Consider the following 18,479-nt stretch of genomic DNA (forward strand, 5'->3'; position numbering starts at 1 on the left):
AGGGGTCTTACCCTCACCTTGTTGTCAGGATTCTGATTGGCCTGTGTTGGGAATTGACTCGATGGCAATAGGTTTAATTTATTTTTTGAAAACTGGTGGGGAATATTGATGGTGAGGGTGAGAGGTATAGGTGAGGAGAAAAGGGTCCTCCTGGGGTGAATGGTATGTGGTGAAAGGGAATAGCTGTTAAAATCCACAGTCACCTTCTCTTCATAAAGATCACCCCCTGGATTTGGCCATTACAGATGGCAGCTAGTTTTGGCTGCAGGTGGTTCCACGGATATCTGCTGGAAACAGATTTCTTTGTCTCTGAGCTTCAGAGAGGTGGAGGAAGACGCCGTGTGCACTTTCTTCATTGCTCTTCTTGCCTATGCTTCTATTTTGGGTTCTGGTTTTAGATGATCATGCTGTCCCTTTGACTGGAAAATGATGAAGGATCCATTGTGCCTCCAGAAGTTGGTGACTAGGAAGCCCCCACAGCTTGGCAAGAAATTAGCTTCAGAGGCCCATTGCAGCTGGGACAGTTTCCTTTGCTGCTTCTTCCAGGCTTTGTCACAGGTGGTAGGGTGCAGTTAGACTTTTTCACTCACCTTGGCCAAGCAGTCACGGCTGCACACCACCACGCCCAGGCAGGACTTCTTGAGGTGTGGGAGTTGTGGTTGTTGGTGTTGCTCATGGCCCAGCTGCTCAGGTGCCTCTGTGCGCTCCTGTCCTCTGAGCTGTAGATGTGCCTCGCGTAGGAATCTGGCTGCTCCTGGAACCAGTTGGTTTTTTTCTTTTTTTTTTTACATTCTGTGGCAGTTTCATATAATTAATATCCCAGTTTAATATCTCCTTGTCCTCAGAATCAGCATCGTCTGGTTCTATGATAAGGTCAGGTCACGCACAGAATTTTGTTTATTCAACTTCTCTCAGAAATGTTTGAGAATTTTGCTCTCAAAGGCTTTAGTATGGTTAAGATGAGCCCACTCAGGCAGCTTAGATGGGGAGACTGTTTTCTGATGCTGATCCCTGGGCAGCATTCCAGCTGCTAATTTGATGCTTACTTGCCTTATTCTAACTGATCTTCTGCTGAACCTGCACCACCAATCCTCAGCTGTGGTTCAACTTTGTGGTAGCCTCTCAACACTCCTGTTCAGCTGAGAAAGCTTCAGAACGCTGGCCACAGCCGTATGATAGTCTCAACATCCCTTTCTCACCACCTTGCCCCACCCCCCAACACACACAGTTGATCCCTTTTAGATCTGTCTTAACAGAGTTGATCCCACGTTAGCCTCCTGGAGATGCCTTCAAGTTTTTGCTCACCCTTATGAGGACAGGATCCTGGCACCCAGTAGGTCCTTTTCAGTAAACAGTTATTTAAATGAATGCAGAGTCTTACAAGAATCTTCCTCGTCTTCTTTCTCTTCCCTTAAGCATATCACTGCTCTGGCATCTATCCGTTTCCAATAAAATGAGGGAATATTCAGGTTGAAAGGGATTTCAAAAGTAATGCTCATCCATGTAGTAAAGCCGTTTTGTCTCCCCCCATGGGATCTTTGGCTTCTCCTTTGTAATTCTTCAGTGTCTCTGATGAGGTTAGTTTTCCCTTCAGTGTGCAACTATTCTCAAATACAGTAAAACCTGCAAAAGCCAGAAGCTATATAAGGCAGACACTTGTCAGAGAAGGAAAACTCAAGTATTTTCCACTAACAGAGAGCGATAGGAAAGTGATAAGACTGCACCCTGTTAAAGGTGGAAAACTCACGAGACCTGGAAAAACAAGGCAATCCCATCGAATTCCGGCTCTCTCAGGTTTCACTGTACCTTCAAATATGTATTTTACTGCTGTTTGTCTACAATCAACACAGCGTCTAGGCTGGTTTTAAGCATTCATTGCTTAAAACGTTGATTTTCATCTTGTCATTTCCTTTTAGAGTTCAGTTGATCATTTGTTGATTGACAGATGACATTATCTCAAATGCCTGCCCACTTTATTTATTCTATCTCTGTATCCTGCTTTATTTTTTCCCCTCCAGACTATATATTCACTTACTTGTTCTTTGTCTGTTTTCCCTACTAGAATATCAGCTGTATGAGGGCAAAGGTGCTTTTGTTCACAGTTGAACCTAGAACAGTGTCTGGTACATTGTTGTTGTTATGAGCTGTCAGGTTGGTTCCGACTCATAGCGACCCTATAGGACAGAGTAGAAGTGCCCCATAGGGTTTCCAAGGAGTGACTGGTAGATTCAAGCTACTGACCTTTTGGCTAGCAGCCAAGCTCTTAACCACTGCACTGCCAGGTACATAGTGGGCACTTAAATGCTTGTTGCATGAATGAGTTTTCACGTGTGTTGGTCATGAGTAGGCTGCCTCTGTTTCTTAGCCATCATAATTTCCCTTCCTATATTCTGACTTCTACTGTACACCAATCTATTGGAACTAGTAATGACTCAAAATCCAGTGCCCTTGTCTCACCAGTCTTTGTTCTCCATCTCTTCTCCGCTGGGCACCTTTGACTGCCTTATCTTTCACATAATTTTTATGGATTGTAAGCATTGTTGCTATGAATATGACTTCATGTTCAACATTGCCAACTGTTACCTATTAAGAGGGCATCATCCCCATTTGGAATAAGTTATTTTTGTCTTAAACCCACTATGTTTGAATTTAGGTCTTATCTCCCAAACTTTTCCCAGCACTTCCATTTCTGAGGGGTGGGACAGCCATTCTTCCTGTCTCAAATGTTAGTGGACTTAGCTTTGATCCTTCCTTTCTCCTCTACATCCGTCTTGTCACTAAATTCTGCCATTTCTTTCCTCAAAATGCCATCTTTTCTCTCTCAATTTTTCACTCTCATGTAGTTGGTTTAACCTGGATTCACATTGTCCATTGCTGGTCTCTTTCTGCTGAGGCTCTTCAGTTACAGGGCTTGTCTTTTTTTATATTAATATTTTATTTTATTTTTGGTGAAAATATACACAGCATAACCTACCCCATTCAACAGTTTCTAGACATAATAATCAGTGACATTGGTTACATTCTTCACACTGTGTCAACATTCTCCTTTTTTCTGTTCTAATTGTTTCACTACCATTGACTTAAACTCCGTGCCACCTCTCGTCTATACTTTAAAATAGCTGTTGTCCATTTGGTCCTTTTATTTTGAATGTATTTTATTATGTTGAGAATATACACAGAAAAACATACACCAATTCAACTGTTTCTACATTTGTAATTCAGTGACATTGATTATATTGTTTGAGTTGTGAAGCCATTCTCACCCACCTTTTCTGAGTTGTTCCTCCCCCATTAACATAAACTCACTGCCCCCTAAGGTTCCTGTCTAATCTTTCAAGTTGCTGTTGTCACTTTGATCCCATATAGATATTTCTTAAAAAGAGCTTAATGCTCAAGGCAGATTTTTTTTTACTAGTTAAGCTAAACTATTGTTTGGTTTTAAGAAGACTTAAGGGGATATTTTTGGTTTAAGGATTAAAGATTATCTCAGCTGTAAACTTTCACCTAAAGCACAATAAAATTAAAAAAAAAAAAAAAGATTATCTCAGGACAGGAGTTTTGGGGGTTCATCCAGCCTCTATGGATCCAGAAAGTCTGGAGTACATGAGAATTTGAAATTCTGTTCTGTATTTTTCCCCTTTTGATCAGGATTCTTCTGTAGAATCTTTGATCAAAATGTTCAGTAATGGTAGCCAGGCACCATTCATTTCTTCTGGTCTCATGGCCAGGGAGGCAGTTGTTCTTGGAGGTAATTAGCCACACATTCCATATCCTTCTTCTATTCCTGCCTCTCCTTCCTCTGTTGCTCCAGTCGTATGGTGACCAGTTGTCCTGCCTTGCATGGCTGTTTGCAAGCTTTTAAGACCCTAGGCACTATGCAGTGACCAAAGTGGTAGAACAGAGGCACTAAACACATTCTTAGGCAAAGTAACTGGATGTCCCATGAAACCATGACCCAAGGAACCAAATATTATGAGGTTTTTGGTTGTAATAGCAGCCTCAGCAGCTACTCTTTTCTTTTTGTAGTTATTATAAATATATCTATCACACAACTTTTGCCAATTCAACTTTTTACAGGTGTATAACTTGTTGACAGCAGGTACAATAATTGTGCGACTCTACCCTTAATCAATGAGATTTTTCCATCGCCATTCCCATTTGGTCTTTATAGATAACTTCAAAAAGTAATACAATACTCAAGAGTGACAATCTTTACTTTTGGAGCTAAACTGTTAACTTAGTTTAAAGGTGACTTCAGGGGATAGTTTTAATTTAAGATTTGAAGAGTAACTCCGAGCAGTAGTCTTGGGGACTCCTCCAGCCTCAATAGGTCCACTACATCTGGATTCTATAAGAATTTGACTTTATGTCCCACATTTTTCTCCCTTTCTATCAGGATCCATCTATTGTGTACAGGGCTTGTCTTGAAGAGGCAGAGCGCAGGGGTACTGGAATCAGGTAGTTCAAAACACTGCTCCATCTCTTGAATACTCTCTCCAAACCTTAGATTCCTAGGTGTTAAATTAGTAAAGAAATAAATGGGTGTAAAGCACTTTACAGATTGCCAGCACATTGTTAGATTTAAGATGTATTATAAGGTAATTCTGGATACTGTGGCAAGACACTTTTATTATAGAACAATGTTTCTTAAACTGGAGTTTAAGGACATTTTCCCAGAAGCTTCCCAGTTATTTTTTTAAACCATAACTAAGTTTTTAAATGTGCTTTTCAATAATAAAAAATCACAGATTTTCTAACATCTGGAACAGTGTCATAGATTTTAGTGCCTATGTTTCAATGTTCCTTTAGTAGTCTCCAGCAAACGGGGAAAGAGCAGATTTGGACTTACTACAGAAATGATGTGTTTTGGTCAGGTGATGGCTGTAAGTTGTATGGCCAAAGATTTCGTGACAGTTTGGTTTGAGAATAGTGGTTGGTAGCTGAAGGGGTCACAGAGCCCACGGTGATGCATACACACTGAATTGCCAGGAACGTGCACCACGAATGAGGTCAGTTCTGCATTCACATTGTGAGCAGTGATGCAGTGTCTGCAAAATTCCCTTATCACCGTCATCTGTCATGTTAACTTAATGTTGAGTCCTTTTGAATTTTATTGGTTTTGCATCTGATTTTTAAATGGTTTTGACTTATGGTTTTATAAGACCTAAAGCCTAAGGAGGACATACCTAGTTTTACGTTAGTACATATTTAAATAACATTATAATAAAAGTAAGTGCACACCACAGGAATAGGAGTTGGGGAGCAAGAGAGTATTTTCCCTTTATAGTGGTTATCCACACATTTCTCAAGTTAAGGAAACAGTTCTGATTTCTCAAATCTCCTGTTAGTTTTACAATGTTACTGTTACACAGTTTCACACTTAATTGTCTTCTGATTGTTCTTATGTATTAGTTGGGTGCCTCCTTGCATTCCTGTATACATTAGACTCCCTTCCCCAGCACCCGTCCCCTCCCACTTTGCAGGTCAGAAAACTGAGACTTAGAGAAATTGTAATTTGCTTCAGGCAAGTGGAGATTAGAGTCTCTTTGATTTAAAAAAACATTCAGTGAGTATCTGCTAACAGCCACAACTTATTGAGATTTTTATTGGGTTCCATATATTAAGTGCCCTACGTAAAGTATTTCTCTAATCTGAATAACAACCCACTTCTGCCATTATACTTGCAGTTTTGCAAATGCAGAAGCTGAGGCTTATGAGTGTTTAAGAAACTTGGCTAAGGTCAGTTCTGGAGAGAGCATTTGAACTCAGCTCCCTATGTGCGCTTACCACTATGCTGTACTGCCCCATCTGGGGGCTCACCACGGAGCAAGGAGTCAGCATGGGAGTGTGATGAGTTCTTAGGAGGGAGCCTCTGCAGAACGCCAAGACAGCTTTGAGAAGTCTCATGCTTTCTGCAGAGTTGAGAGAAAGCTTCAGAGGTAGGTGGTGGTGTTCAAACTAGGCTGGCAGGAGGGAAAAAGCATTTGGTTGCTGATGAAACCAGTCATTTCAAGGAGACTGGAATGTGGGGTGCATGAGTGGGAGGAAGTGACTAGAGAGGAGCCTGGGACCAGATCAGAAAGGGGTCTGGTCAGTTTTGCTAAGGAGATGAGTTCCATTTTGTAGGCAGAGGAACCCCACTGAAGGCAAGTAAGCAGAGGTGCAGTACAGCTGGATCTTTGTTTTAGAGAACAGAGCCAGGGAGACCAGTCAGGAGCCCATTGCAGTAGTCTGTTGTGTGCTGTCCAGTCAATTCTGACTCATAGCGACCTTGTATATGACAGAATAGAACTGCCCCATAGGATTTCCTAGGCTGTAATATTTATGGGAACAGATCGCCAGGTCTTTTCTCTTGTGGAGCGTGCTGGTGGGTTTGAACTGTCATCCTTTGATTAGCAGCCGAGTGTTTAACCATTGTGCCACCAGGGCTTCTTGCAATAGTCGAGCAGAGGAAACGATACAGTACTTATGGGGATAAGTAGAGGATAAGAAGAGGAGGAGATAACATTGCCAAAGATTTTTATACTGGGAGGTTCCTGCCCTCTAGTCCAATGCTGTTTCTACCATACCACCTTCCAAGTCGTGCTGACCCATCCGAGGCATTGCATAAATACTTGTTGGCCACAAAATACAAAGATTTACCTCCTTTTGGTGGACATATTTTCCTTGATTGTGGGGTGTCCCTGTGCTCAACTTATAAATTGCTCTCTAAAATATGGCAAGTCTGTATTTACGAATTTGCTTGGGAGAGAAATGGACAGCCAGATGCATTATGGGTAAAAAGAGCTTGTTTATTTCTGGTTTTGTTCAGATGATTGTGGTCATCAAGTTTATGAAAATGCACCCACAGTGACACTGGTAACCCTGTGGATTCTATTTTTATGAGCAATATGAATGTGCACTATTTGCTGTTCCAAGAACGTTAGTTTCATCATCCTCTGCTGAGGCTTTAAAAGACTAATACTTGTAGAATTTTTGTTTATTATTCTAGAGTAACTTGGAAGTAAACTCGTTGCTGGCCTGTCTTTTTAAAAAATAGCTCAAGGTCTTTGAGTAAATGCAATCATTTAATAAAACTTTTCTGGAGTTGACATTGGAATCCCTGGGTGGCGCAAACAGTTAACATGCTGGGCTGCTAACCGAAAGGTTGGAGGTTCAGATTTACCCAGAGGTGCGTTGGAAGAAACGCCTGGCGATCTACTTCCCAAAAATCAGCCATTGAGCTAGGAGCCCTAATACATGGCATAAACACAGTATGAACCATAAGTAACAATGCGCAAGCACCAGAAGAGAGACTAGATAAATGGGAGCTTCTAAAAATCAAACACTTATGCTCATCAAAAGACTTCACCAAAAGAGTCAAAAGACAGCCTATGGACTGGAAAAAAATTTTTGCCTATGACAAATCCAGTCAGCATCTAATCTCTAAAATCTACAAGGTATTGCAAAACCTCAACAACAAAAAGACAAATAACCCAATTAAAAAATGGGCAAAGGATATGAACAGGCACTTTGCCAAAGAAGACATTCAGGTGGCTAACATACACATGAAGAAATGCTTACGATCGTTAGCCATTAGAGAAATGCAGATCAAAACTACAATGAGATATTATCTCACCCCAACAAGGCTAGCACTAATCCAAAAAACACAAAATAATAAATGCTGGAGAGGTTGTGGAGAGACTGTAACACTTATACACTATTGGTGGGAATGTAAAATGGTACAACCACTTTGGAAATTGATTTGGCACTTCCTTAAAAAGCTAGAAATAGAAGTACCATATGATCCAGCTATCCCGCTCCTTGGAATATATCCTAGAGAAATAAGAGCAGTCACATGAATAGATATACCCACACCCATGTTCATTGCAGCACTGTTCACAATAGCAAAAACATGGAAACAACCTACGTGTCCATCAATGGATGAATGGCTGAACAAATTGTGGTATATCCGCACACGGGGATACTACGCAACGATAAAGAACAATGGTGAAGCTGTGAAACACCTTATAACATGGAGGAAGCTGGACCTTATTATGCTGAGTGAATTTAGTCTGTCACAGAAGGACAAATACTGTATAAGACCACTATTATAAGAACTCAAGAAAAGGTTTAAACACAGAAGAAAACATTCTTTGATGGTTACGAGGGTGGAGTGGGAGGGTGAGGGTTATTTACTAACTAGATAGTAGATAAGAATCATCTTAGATGAAGGGAAGGACAGCACACACTACAGGGGAAGTCAGCACAACTGGACTAAACCAAAGCTAAGAAGTTTCCTGAATACAGTCAAACACTTTAAGAGACAGAGTAGCAGGAGCAGAGGTCTGGGGACCATGCTTTCAGGGGACACCTAGGTCAATTGGCATAACAGAGCTTATTAAGAAAATGTTCTGCATCCCACTTTGGTGAGTGGCGTCTGGGGTCTTAAAAGCTTGCAAGTGGCCATCTAAGATGCATCAATTGGTCCCAACCACCTAGAGTAAAGGAGAATGAAGAACACCAAAGACACAAGGAAAGTATTAGTCCAAGAGACAGAAAGGGCCACGTAAACCAGAGACCTCATCAGCCTGAGACCAGAAGAACTAGATGGTGCCTGGCTACCACCAATGACCACCCTGACAGGGAACACAACAGAGAGTCCCTGATGGAGCAGGAGAAAGGTGGGGTGCAGACCTCAGATTCTAGTAAGAAGACCAGACTTACTGGTCTGACTGAGACTGGAGGAACCCCGGAAAGCATGGCCCCTGGATTCTCTATCAGCCCAGAACTGAAACAATTTCCGAGACCAGCTCTTCAGACAGGGATTGGACTGGACTCTGAGGAGTGTGCCTCTTAGCTCAAGTAGATGCAAGAGACTAAACGGGCAGCCTCTGTCCTGAGGTGAGATGGACGGGCAGAGAGGGTTAGGAGTTGGTTGAATGGACATGGGGAATCGGGGGTGGGAAGTAGCATGTTGTCACAGTATAGGGAGAGCAATTAGGGTCACATAACAATGTATGTATAAATTTTTGTGTGGGAGACTAACTTGAAATGTAAACTTCATTTAAACTATAACAATAAAGGAAAAAAATCAGCCATTGAAAACCCTATGGAGCACAGTTTTATTTTGACATACATGGGTTTGTTGACATAGATTGGATCATGCTTTCAGTATGATAAAATGGTAAAATGAGCCTGCTTCCACAGTCTCCACTCCCCTCTTTCCAGGAGCTCCCAGTGGGAAGGAAACCCCTCAACTTGTTCTCACTCCATTCCAGTGCATTATCCTCTCTACTAGACCTTGCAACTTCTGTTCACTGTGAGAAGTAGGCGTTTGGGATCTCTTTAGAAAGGACCCTTTACCCCAGACTCAAAAGTTTAGGGGCAAAGTATAGCTGATATTCACACAGGAGGGTCAGAAATCATAGTGTAAACATTTCTTAGCAATGATGACAAAAATCTCAACCATGATTTCGCTGTGGCATGCAACAGGACTTTGAGGATCCAGTGAGTACTGTAGGCTTCTCACTCTGTTCACAGAAGTCTTAGGAAAGTTAGCCTATTTTAGGACTCTACCCAGAATGCAGGGCTGGGAACGCTTGCCCTTTGCCTCATAAGATAGTTATGAGGAGTGGTGAGATCATGGGCCAGGCCTCAGTAAATGCATAGAACGAACTTCTAGATGTCCATTAACTTTCTCTTGGGTATTATTTAGTGGACAGGAATGGTAATTTGCTATTGCATGTGGTATTTTAGAAGATCTAATGGTGTGTGTGTGTGTGTGTGTGTGTGTGTGTGTGTGTGTGTGTAGTGTAAAATACTGTGGACTCCTAGAAGTAAGATGGAATACTTTACATTGTTTTGCTCGTCATTATTTTGAAGAGTTTCCCTATCTAGGCTGTAATTTCTGGATTCCAGAGAGTTTAACTCAGTTGGAAGAAATTTGGTATATTTGTTTTCAAAGATTCCAAGGAATGGGTTTGTCATGTGGTGTGTGGAAAGAGATGTTACACCTAATTACAGTATGGTCTAGACTGACTTCTGGATTGTATGTCCAAATGGAGAGGACTCTGTCCACCCTGACCACTGTAGTCACCTTTCTTTCCACAATCCATACCTGCTTTTGGGGAAAAGATAATCAGGAGGGGCTGTCAGCTGGCTTGTGGTGGGGAATAGGAGCTGGAGTCAGATGAGCAGTTGTGAAGGCCAGAAAGTGGCTTTCAAACTTTGTGGAATGTCATGTGGGGCTGTGGCTTCTTGCCTTGATTTAGAATGCCTAGCGCTCTTCTGAAGATGCTCTGAGGATCCTGCTACTTGGGTCATAGTATGACCTTGTTTTTATGTGATCCACCCAGAGACACCTCAAAAGAGAGGCCTGACAATCTGCTTCCGAAAGGTCACAGCCTTGAAAGCCCTATGGAGCACAGTTCTGCTTTGTGCACATGGGGTCACCATGAGTCAGATTGACTCAGTGACAGTTAACAACAGGATATGTGTTGGATGCTTAAAAGAATTCAGAGAATAAAAAGTGACATTTCCTAAGTGATACCAGCCATTAACAATTTTAGATTGTACTCTTACAGATTTTTTTCTCTTCATATACCACCATGTAGTTCTTCTTATTAAAACAGAAGAGAGGACTCCTACTACATAAATTGTTTTGCCAGTTGCTCTTTTTACTTGAATATCTTCCATATCAGTGTGTATACATCTATTTTAGTGTTGACGCTGGTGCCACAGTATTCCATTGTGTTGGGTATACCACGGTTGATTTATTTAACTAGTCTTCTATCGCTGGATATTTAAATTGTTTCTCTTTCTTTGCAGTGGATGAACCATGCTGGATTGAACATTCTTGTATATACTACTTTGTTTCTTTAAGGCAAATTTCAGGGAGCATAATTACTGGTTGAAAGGTTTATCAGCGTGTCTTAGTCATCTAGTGCTGCTACAACAGAAATACCACAAGTGGATGGTTAATGGTTAATGAAGAGAAGTTTATTTCCTTATAGTCAAAGTAGGCTAAAAGTCCAAATTCAGGGCGTCAGCTCCAGGGGAAGGCTTTTTCTCTCTGTCGGCCTTCTTCTCTTCGGTGTTCCCCTGGACTAGGAGTGTCTCTGCGCAGGGACCCTGGTCCAAAGGACGTGCTCTGCTCCTGGCCCTGCTTTCTTGATGGTATGAGGTCCCCCTGTCTCTCTGCTCACTTCTGTCTTTTATATTTCAAGAGATTGCCTCAGGACACAATCCAGTCTTGTAGATAAGGTCCTGCCTCACCAACACAACTGCCACCCATCCCCCCTCACCAACATCACAGAAGCAGGTTTACAACATACAGGAAAATCACACAGTACCAGGAATCATGGCCCAGCCAAATTGATACACACATTTTTTGGGGGACATAATTCAAACCAGTGTTACAAATTGTAATAGATATTGCTAGATTGTTAATTTTTTTTTTTTAGTCAGAGTTGAATAGAGCCTAGAGATTGTAGAAAGGTACTCATTTTACAGCTCAAGAAACTAAAGTCTAGAGAGGTAAAGACATGGGCCACATATCTTAGCTGCTGACTCCAAGTCCTGTAGTCTTTCTGCGGCTGGAAAAATAGGCCTACAGGCTTGCTTTGTTGTCCATGCTCCTTTTATCCTTGACTATAATTCTTTTCTGTAGTTCTGTAAAAGCCCCCCAGGTAGGTTTGGTCAGTTAATCAGATATTTGTGCTAGGTTTGTGCTAGGTTTTTGCAAGACTAACATCTTAATTCTTGCCCTCAAGTAGCCTACAGTCTTTAGTGGGGGAGAGTTTAGTGTTGTGTTTTTCTAAATGTAGCTAAGTGCCAAATGGGTCTGTAAACCAAGAGTCACTGTGGGCCCTTCAAGGAGGCTCATTAGAATTGAGGCAGTCAGGGATGCAGAACTCTGGTTTTCACCAAAAGTGGGGTCAGACTGACTGGGAAGGGCAGGGAGAGCATTGCAGACAGGGAGCTTTTGTGAGGTGCTGTGACATTGTGTTATGGAGCACAGACTCTCACTGAGTTGAGGTGGAGGGCAGGACAGTGTGCAAGATTTGGGGGACCTGAAACTTGGGCATTAAGCTGGTGTGATGGCTGGATGATGCAGCCCCTCCATTCCTTTTGTTGAAGTCTCAGTTCAGGCCTCTTGCTTGAAGAGACAGCATGCATAGTGGTTAAGAGATTGTCCTCTTAGTTGTGACACTTTGGACAAGTATCTTAGCTTCTCTGTGCCTCAGTTTGCTCATCTGTAAAAAGAAGGTAATAATAGTCCCTACCTCATGAGGTTGTATGAGAATTAAATGAGTTAACGTATAAAATTCTGAGAAGAGTGTCTGGCATATAGAAAGTACGTAATAAAATTTGATTGTTGTTGTTATTAATATTGACTGTTTGTGGTAGAGGTCCAAACACCTACATTCTTGCCTCCTTCACGTCTTTTCTTAGTACTCTCACCAGAGTGATCTTTCTAAAACACAGATGTGATGCGTGACTTCCCTATACCTTCAGTATACCACCTGGAACATTCCTGTCCTCTGCCAAGCCTTCCCATCCCATTCCAGCTTGAACCTTGTGCTTCAGCAACAGTTAGCTGCCATTAGTGGCCGATATACTGTTTCATGCTTCTAAGTCTTTGTTTATATTATTCCACCTGCTGTGACGTACTCTTTCCCTTCTTTGCTCCTCCTCATGGGACGCAGTGCAGGAGATAATACTCCTCTGTGGTCTCTGGAGATACCTGTGTCATTACTCTTTGTGTAATTATCTCTGTCCCCCCACCAAAGCAAGTTCCTTAAAGCTATACATCTGTCCTTCATGGTCCTGCTGCTTAACAGGGTGGCTGGCACAGAGCAGACGTTTAGAACATATTTGAACAGCGTTCTTGGGGAAGCTGTAAACCCTGTTGAGGAGTGGATTTAGAAATGGGTTTGGGCCAAAACTGTAAGTGAGAGCTTGAAGACTATGCCAAGAAGAGCTGGGCTGTCTGCAGTCCTTGCATGTATAGGTGGCATCGTGATGGAGTGACAGGAGCACTGGTCTGGGAGTTGGTCAGTCCTGGGTTCTTGTCCTCACTCTGCTCAACGCTAGCAGTGTGATGTTGGGCAAATCATGCCATCTCTTGAACCTCAGTTTCCTTATCTGAGTGGTGAAGGGCTGGTATGAGTGATGTCCAAGGTCCTCGTGAATTCTGACCTCCTCTGATGCTGATTTTGTGACTTGATGCCCCACGCTGTCCTTAGGAGAGTGGTGCCACAGTTGTGCGTGTGTTCAGTGAGGTTGCTCACTGAGGTTTATGCTCACTGAGGTTTATGGAACCACAAGGCTGGGTTTACGCATTATAATCAAGGATTTGATAGTAAGGAGAAGCTGCTTCAAATGTGTAGCCTGCTGTGTGGTCAGTGTTTGATTCCCAGAACCAATAAGGGGAAAAGATCAGCAGATATTCTTTGGTTAACACACACCCAACACAAACAACTACCCTTGAACACTGATTTTTTTTTTTTCTTTTCTGTGTCAGTTTCATTTCCTCATCCTTTAGAAATGAGGTGAAATGGGCATCTGGCTGGGACTTTCTGTCACCTTCTTAAGTGAACTCAAGCAATTCAGAGGTGGTTGTTTGAAACTTCACTTTTGGTTGAAGTACCAGAGAGACTGTATTTCAGAAAATTTAGTTTGGGGACTGTTATGGATTGAATTGTGTTCCCCCAAAATATGGGTTGTAAATCTTAAACCTCATACATGTGGATGTAATCCCATCTGGGAATAGGATATTCTTTGTTATATTAATGAGTATCAGCATAAGGTTGTGTTAAACCTAACCACTTTTTTTTTTTTGGTTCAAACAAGTGTAATTCTCAAGTTATCACAATATTTCCCACAAAAGTTTACAATCAGCAAAATATTTTCCTTATTTTTCCTGTAGCATTTTCATACAATCCCATGGTTTCACTAATATATTTTGTTACAATAAGCCCTCGTTAGTCCCTCAAAGTGAAGATATAATCAATTTGTACAACCTACCGTAGAAAAAAGCTGATGCCAAGACCCCAACAGGGTTTCACAGCAGCTGAGCACACTGCTGATCAGCAGCAGGGCCTCTGGTCAACCTCCAGGGGCGCTCACCTGCCCACCAGCCTCAGCGTAGAAACGGGCGCAAAAAGAAACCAAGGAGGAAGGGAAACACATCAGAATGTCCAGAGAGACAAACAGGTCAGGAGCCCTGCCCTTGGACGGCCCAGTGACCGGCAGCTCCAGCCAGTTACATCTCTGCTCCCATTTTCCACAGCAGCAGTTTCAGGTGGGAAAGGGTATACCATTGCTCTCCCTAACGTTAAAGAGGCAACTTCAGCCAACGCGGTGCAAATGCTCGATGGAGGGAGCCCCTCAGTGAGAGTCACTGCACCCCCTGCTGGCCCAGGCAGCCACCACGCCCACCTCAACGCTCACGCCGACATCCCAGCTGGCACGCTCGCTCTGCGGCAATGGGCAGCTCACACTTAAAAAGCAACCACGTGACTTGGCTGAAGCGAAGTTCCAGTAGTATCCATGTGTTCTTGAACGTCCACGCTGTAAGATGCATGTGGCCACTCAAGCTTTCTATGTTAAGAGTATGGTGGTAGGAGGACCAAACCTTGGGTCTCAGTAATAAGGCTTTTTGCATTAGAGAATCAGACGTGAGCCTGGTTGAGAATGAAGAACCACCCAGAATGTCTTCAGAGCACTTTTGCAGAAGCTTCTGTTTTAAGAACGTGAAAGGCGTTCCTGGGAACAGCACACTGCTGGGCTCACGTCAATACACTCCTTCTCCTGAAAGACATTTCTAGTGCTATTCAATTCCATGTCTATGAGAGGCAGCCATGCTTCAACAAAGGTTAAACAAAAACATTCACGGCCAAAAGTCACCCAACACAACAGAAAACAGCTTTTATTAGCCTTCACTTTCTATGTTTGAGTTCCAAAGACACTGCAGGAGAAAAGCTAGACTTTGTGCAGAACAAGTGTGCAGTCCTCATTTCTCTCGAATCTGGGCGGTGCAGCAGCGGCAGCATCCTTGGTGTGCATAGCCTTGGAGTAGTAGGTGACGATCTTGCCATCCAGCATGGACTGGTGAGGAATGCTGTCATAGGGCTTGAGGCCAAGGTCCAGCACAGACACCGAGAAGGCAAGGTGGGACTTCAATGAAGGGACAACAGCTCTGTGACCAGGGCTTTCGTCCTGCAGACAAGGGGAGAGGGTGATCATGATTGAGCAGTCCTTGGCAGTCAGGGCCACACGGTACTGCTGCACCTTTGTTAACACATAAGCCAGCATCCCATCATCTTCAGTAGAAAGATCAAGCAACTTCTAATAAACCGCTTCATTGTAAGGCCTATCTATTTGTAATGTTTTTCTCTGCTCAGGAAACTCCTGCAGGTACCAGCTGTACAGAGGGTAGAGGCCCTCGATGTCTAGCACATCCAACATCTGCACCTGGAGGGTTTTGTACAGAAGACAGCCCTTCGGTAACCCCGAGTGCTCCGGGGTGTTTTTTCCTTGACAGCACCGCTGCCTGCTGAAGGGGCTGGCTTTGGAGGTTCGAGGGCCCTGTGTGGTGGGCACAGCTCTCCAGGTGCCTGGCCGGCTCTTGTCGGTGCCACTCAGCAGTATCCACGTGAGGATGTGGACTGGCTCGCGGATGACAGCCCCCGTGCGGTGCGGCCCGCTGGCCAGGCCGTTGGAAGGGAAGAAGAAAGGCTTCAGGTGGTGCGCGAGCTCATTCCAGTTAGCCACTGAGTCCCGTGCTTCTTGCCGCCGTAGATTAATTCTCCGTTCTTGAATATCTTTACGTTGTTGTGTGCCTCCTGTAACAAACTTTTCAAGGCCAAGTGCATTCTTTGTTTATTTCCTGAGTAGAGATCGAGGGGACAGTATTTACTTATCTGCTTCCACTTTCCAGTTGCTACCTCGAGGTGCTGATGCATGCAGTAACGGCATACTTTTTGCTTCATCTCACGTGTGACATCACTGGAGAAAGGAATAAATCCACATTTTGGCTTAATCTCTACACACAGAACGGTCGGTGCTCTACAAAGTGGTAGGTCTGAAGTCTGGTTAAGTTAGAAAGGCACATAGCATAACCACTGAGAGTGTCCAGGTCCTTGTCACAGCGAGATTCTGGTCTTTCGCCTGTATCTTTAAACAAAGCTGTTTCACAAAATCTAAAGGCAGCTGAACAACTTCCTCAGAGTGAACGTAGTTCTCCCCAAAGAACTCCTTCGTGACATTTTTGCTAAAGTCTACTGTGTTCTGTAGGTGCTGAAATATTTCTTCTGAGGCCTTATTCCTATTTGGATGAAACTTCAGAAAACGCAGTACCACCCAGCGCTGCTTGTGGGCCACTACCAAGCTCTTGTTGCCTTCGCCGTGGTACCTCCATTCATTCTCATCCGTCTTCCCCGCTTCCATCCCCCAGTGCTGCTCTAGCGCCTCGCGGGCTCCAGATGCAGCGACATGAGCTAGTGGCCAGGGTCTCGCTGGGCAGCAGCAGCAGCGATTGGGGGAGGAGCGCCTGTCAGCTGTCGCCTCCGCTTGACCCGATGGCCTCGACTCCTTTTTTTTTTTTTTTTTTAAATAATATTTTATCGAGTTTTTTGGTAAAAGTTTACATAGCAAGTTAGGTTCCCATTTGACAATTTCCACACAAATTTTTCAGTGACATTAGTTACATGTATCACAATGTCTCAACATTCTCTTTAATTGTGTTCAGTTTGTTCCATTTCCAGTACTCTCCTTGCCCTGTCCCCTTCTCATCTTTGCTTTTTTTATTAATTGTACTTTAGATGAAGGTTTACAGAACAAACTAGCTTCTCATTAGACAATTAGTACACATACTGTTTTGTGACATTGGTTGCCAACCCCACGACATGTCAACATTCTCCTCTTCTTGACCCTAGATTCCCCGTTACCTGCTTTCCTGTCCCCTTCTGCCTTCATGTCCTTGCCCCTGGGCTGGTGTTCCCCTTTAGTCTCATTTTGTTTTATGGGCCTGTCTAGTCTTTGGCTGAAGGGTGAGCCTCAGAAGTGACTTCATTACTGAGCTAAAAGGGTGTCCGGGGGCCATACTCTCATGGTTTCTCCAGTCCCTGTCAGATCAGTGAGTCTGGTCTTTTTTTTTTGTGAGTTAGAATTTTGTTCTACATTTTTCTCCAACTCTGTCTGGGACCCTTTATTGTGATCCCTGTCAGAGCAGTTGGTGGTGGTAGCCGGGGAGCAGTTAGTTGTGCTGGACTCAGTCTTGTGAAACCTAACCAGTTTTGAGACAAAAAGACCAGATTAAGGCACAGAAGCAAGCAGGCAAAATGAGGGAAAGACAGATACCTTGTGGACATCAATAACGAACCAAGGAATGCTGGTACTAGAGAAGATAAGACAAAGATTTTCCCCCAGAGCCAACAAAAAGACAGAACTTTCCCTAGAGCTGATATTTTGAATTCAGACTTCTAGCCTCCTAAGCTGTGAGAAAATAAATTTCTGTTTTTTAAAACTACCCACTTGTGGTATTTCTGTTATAGTAGCACTAAGAAACTAAGACAGGGGCTGAAGATTAAGAGTACCTGGTTGGCACAAGTGATTTGCACTTGACTGCTAACCTAAAGGTTTGAACCCAACCAGTGGATCTGCAGAAGAAAGGCCTGGTAAACTGCTTCTGTAAAGATTACAGCCAAGAAAATCCTATGCAGCATTTCTACTCTGTAATACGTGGGGTCACCGTGAGTTGGAATCCACTTGACAGCATGGAAGGCAGAAGTCTACCAGTGAACCACCACCGCTACCGCTGTCTTGCTAGACAGAGATAATCTCAGATGCCCTTATGGAGCTTCCATTCTAGCCAAGGGAGATACCCAGTAAATGGATAAGTAATTAAGAATTACAGATAGTGATAAAAAACTATAAAGAAAACAGAACAGGGAAATGTGGTTGTTGTTGGTGCCATTGAGTCGATTCTGATTCATAACGACACCACGTGACGGAGTAGAACTGCTCCATGGGGTTTTCTTGGCTGTAATCTTTACTGGAGCAGGTCACCAGGTCTTCCTCCTGGGGAAATGCTAGGTGGGTTTGAACTGCCAGCCTTTCAGTTAGCAGCCAAGTGCTTAACCATTGTACTATTCAGAGATTTGAGGCTGAGATGGCTTCTCTGAGGAGGTGACATTTGCACCAACGTGAGGGACGCAGCCATGTGAATATGGCAGAGGTACATGCAGAGGCTTGGGGATAAGCTTGGCAAGTTTAAGGGCAGAATGAGGGCCAGTGCGGCTGGAGCACTTGGTATGGAAAGGAGTAGGAGATAAATTTGAAGAGGTTGGCAGGCGGGGACGGATTACCCAATAAGCAGGGTAAGCACATGCTTAGGGCACCAACAAATCAGGGGCACCAGTTGTGCAAAGCAAAGACCCATAGATGTCAAGAAGACAAGAAAAGGAAAAGCAAGCATTGCAGTGGAAGGGAAC

The 18,479-nt window shown here is 43.4% G+C and overlaps 1 protein-coding gene and 1 pseudogene across 2 annotated transcripts in view; one reads left to right on the forward strand and one right to left on the reverse strand.

Annotated features, from left to right (window-relative positions):
* The window catches only part of LRRC1 (leucine rich repeat containing 1), a 156,092-nt gene that overhangs the window by 5,784 nt on the left and 131,829 nt on the right, over nt 1–18,479 (forward strand). The gene's annotated exons all lie outside the window — the stretch shown is intronic.
* LOC101350418 (inositol-pentakisphosphate 2-kinase pseudogene) lies at nt 14,968–16,434 on the reverse strand (annotated as a pseudogene).

Source organism: Trichechus manatus, unplaced genomic scaffold (genome assembly GCF_000243295.1).
Source record: "Trichechus manatus latirostris isolate Lorelei unplaced genomic scaffold, TriManLat1.0 scaffold00172, whole genome shotgun sequence".
NCBI classification, from domain to species: Eukaryota; Metazoa; Chordata; class Mammalia; order Sirenia; family Trichechidae; genus Trichechus; species Trichechus manatus.